General features: G+C 45.3%; 1 pseudogene; it reads left to right on the top strand.

Annotated features, from left to right (window-relative positions):
* The first annotated feature begins 885 nt into the window (after nt 1-885).
* Nucleotides 886-1,981, top strand: LOC128571971 (dnaJ homolog subfamily B member 6-like; annotated as a pseudogene).
* The last annotated feature ends 1,071 nt before the right edge of the window (nt 1,982-3,052 follow it).

Genomic DNA, 3,052 nt, shown 5'->3' with positions numbered 1-3,052 from the left:
GAAAATTCCTATCTATCAAACACGCTGCACTTATTAAGTAATGCATCTTTGCTATCAGAGAGGTATCACTACATTCGGTTGACACATTTGAGCTCAAAGCAAGGGACCTGAGTTTCTTTAACTTGTGCATCTCATTTCAGGTCAAGCATTGATCTTGTTTTGTCATTTGTTTTTCTTTTTCTTTTTTCTTTCTTTTTTTTTTTTTGTAGAGACAGAGTCTCACTTTATGGCCCTCGGTAGAGTGCCGTGGCGTCACACAGCTCACAGCAACCTCCAACTCCTGGGCTTAAGCGATTCTCTTGCCTCAGCCTCCCGAGCAGCTGGGACTACAGGCGCCCGCCACAACGGCCGGCTATTTTTGGTTGCAGTTTGGCCGGGGCCGGGTCCGAACCTGCCACCCTCGGTATATGGGGCCAGCGCCCTACCGACTAAGCCACAGGCGCCGCCCTGTTTTGCTTTTTCTTATTTTATTTTATTTTTATTTTTAATTTCAGTGTGCTTGTTCATTCTTCTTTGTTTGAAGTACTCCTTTTTTGTTGATTTTCTTCTTTCTCCTGCGGTGCTGGCTGGGTTTTTTTGATGTTATTAGTAGAGACGGGGTCTTACTCTGGCTCACTGCTGCTCATACTGGTCTTGAACCTCTGAGCTCAGACAATCCACCTGCCTCGGCCTCCCACAGCTCTGGGACTACAGGCGTGAGCCACCATGCCTGGCCTTGTTTTGTCATTTGTAGTATTAAAATGGCTTAGAGAGAAAGGAAAGCATTAGGACCATCCACCACCACCAGTATAGCTGAGCAGGAGCCGCCAGGACCCCCGGGCCACCGCCCCCGCCCTCCTTCCTGCTGTCTGAGTCCTCGAGCCTGTTCCAACAATCATTTAAAACATGGTGGATTGCTATGAAGTTCTAGCCATGCAGAGACATGCCTCAGCCGAGGATATTAAAAAGGTGTGTCGGGCGGCGCCTGTGGCTCAAAGGAGTAGGGCGCTGGCCCCATATACGGGAGGTGGCGGGTTCAAACCCGGCCCCAGCCAAAAACTGCAAAAAGAAAAAAAGAAAAGTACCCAATGTACTCAGCCCTACTATGAGACTAATTTAGGGTTTTCACATGAAAGCTATAACCCAGTTACAACCTAAGAATAGGGGGAAGGGGGAAAGGGATTGGTGGGATTACATCAGCGGTGCATCTTACAAGGGTATATGTGAAACTTGGTAAATGGTCTGTGAAGCTAGTGAATGATGCCCCATGATCATATCAATGTACACAGCTATGATTTAATAAAAAAAAAAAGAAAGAAAAAAAAAGTGTGCCGAAAACTGGTCTAAAGTGGCACCCAGATAAAAGCCCTGAGAATAAGGAAGCAGCAAAGAGAAAATTCAAACAAGTAGCTGAGGTGTATGAGGTGTTGTCAGACCCTAAAAGGCAGGACATCTGTGACAGATACAGTACAGAAGAAAGTGGTGGAGGAGGTGGGAGTCATTCTGACAATCCATTTGAGTTTGGCTTCACATTCCATAAGCCCAAGGATGTCTTCAGGGAATTGTTTGGTGGAAGGGACCCATTTTTGTTCGACTTCTTTGCAGACCCATTTGAGGACTTTACTGGGAATCAGAGGGGTCTCCGAGGAAGCAGAAACTGAGAAACAGGGTCATTTTTCTCTGCCTTCCATGGATTTCCACCTTTCGGAAGTGGATTTTCTTCTTTTAATACAGGATTTTCTGTGGGATTTCCTGCAAGATTTTCTTCATTCGGGTCACTAGATCACGGGGGACTCACTTCATTCTCTTCCACATCATTTGGTAGTAGTGGGATGGGCAACTTCAAGTCTATATCGACTTCTACAAAATTATTCAATGGCAGAAAGATCACTACCAAGAGAATCGTGGAGAAGGTCAACAAAGAGCAGAAGTTGAGGAGGTCAGCCAGCTCAAGTCCCTGACAATGAATGGTCAGGAGCAGCTGCACTTGAATAACAAGTGACTCAATGCACCTGTTTAACAGAGATGTTAACTATAAAAAACATTGTTGGAGGATTAACAGGAACTTTTTTTGAAGATTTCAAACGAACTGTACCTAATCTGAGTATTTATAAACCATTCATTGGAGCCATATTTGTCATAGACTTTTGAGTTTATTGTTGGGACCACAGTATAGGACCATTTATTTGTCTTTAAAATTGTTATAAATTTCTGGGCGGCGCCTGTGGCTCAGTCAGTAGGGCACCGGCCCCATATACCGAGGGTGGCGGGTTCAAACTCGGCCCCGGCCAAACTGTAACCAAAAAGTAGCCGGGCGTTGTGGCGGGCGCCTGTAGTCCCAGCTACTCGGGAGGCTGAGGCAGGAGAATCGCTTGAGCCCGGGAGTTGGAGGTTGCTGTGAGCTGGGTGGGGCCACGGCACTCTACCGAGAGCCATAAAGTGAGACTCTGTCTCTACAAAAAAAAAAAAAAAATTGTTATAAATTTCTGTATGCACTTTGCTTTTTTATTAAACGTACTCCAGGTGAGCCCTGACTCCTCAGTAGTGATAGAACAAGACCACAAGACTGTACACTAACACCAGCATGGACCTGATTTTCCATTGTGTCTGAAACATGAGCCAAGTAGCGTCATCCTGCTGTGAAGTTAACACTGCAGGATGAATCTTCTACAGAAATAATTTCAGTTTTTTCCAGTATTTAGTAGTGAAAGATATTAACACATTAATGGCAACACATTTCTGGTTTACTATAAATTAAGGATGTTTTCTAGCTGTGCATGAATGCTGGCATCTTAGAAAGTTTTGATCGTCATTTAAATATGTTTCTTTCTTTCTTTCTTTTTTTTTTTGAGACAAAGCCTCAAGCTGTTGCCCTGGGTAGAGTGCTGTGGCATCACAGCTCACAGCAACCTCCAACTCCTGGGCTCAAGCGATTCTCATGACTCTGCCTCCCAAGTAGCTGGGACTATAGGCGCCCGCCACAAAGCCTGCCTATTTTTTTGGTTGCAGCCATCATTGTTGTTTGGCGGACCCAGGCTGGATTTGAACCCGCCAGCTCAGGTGTATGTGGTTG

The sequence above is a fragment of the Nycticebus coucang genome, chromosome 19 (genome assembly GCF_027406575.1).
Source record: "Nycticebus coucang isolate mNycCou1 chromosome 19, mNycCou1.pri, whole genome shotgun sequence".
In the NCBI taxonomy this organism is placed as follows: Eukaryota; Metazoa; Chordata; class Mammalia; order Primates; family Lorisidae; genus Nycticebus; species Nycticebus coucang.
The sequence above is the reverse complement of the archived record's forward strand: the minus strand, read 5'-3'. Positions and strand labels throughout refer to the sequence as shown.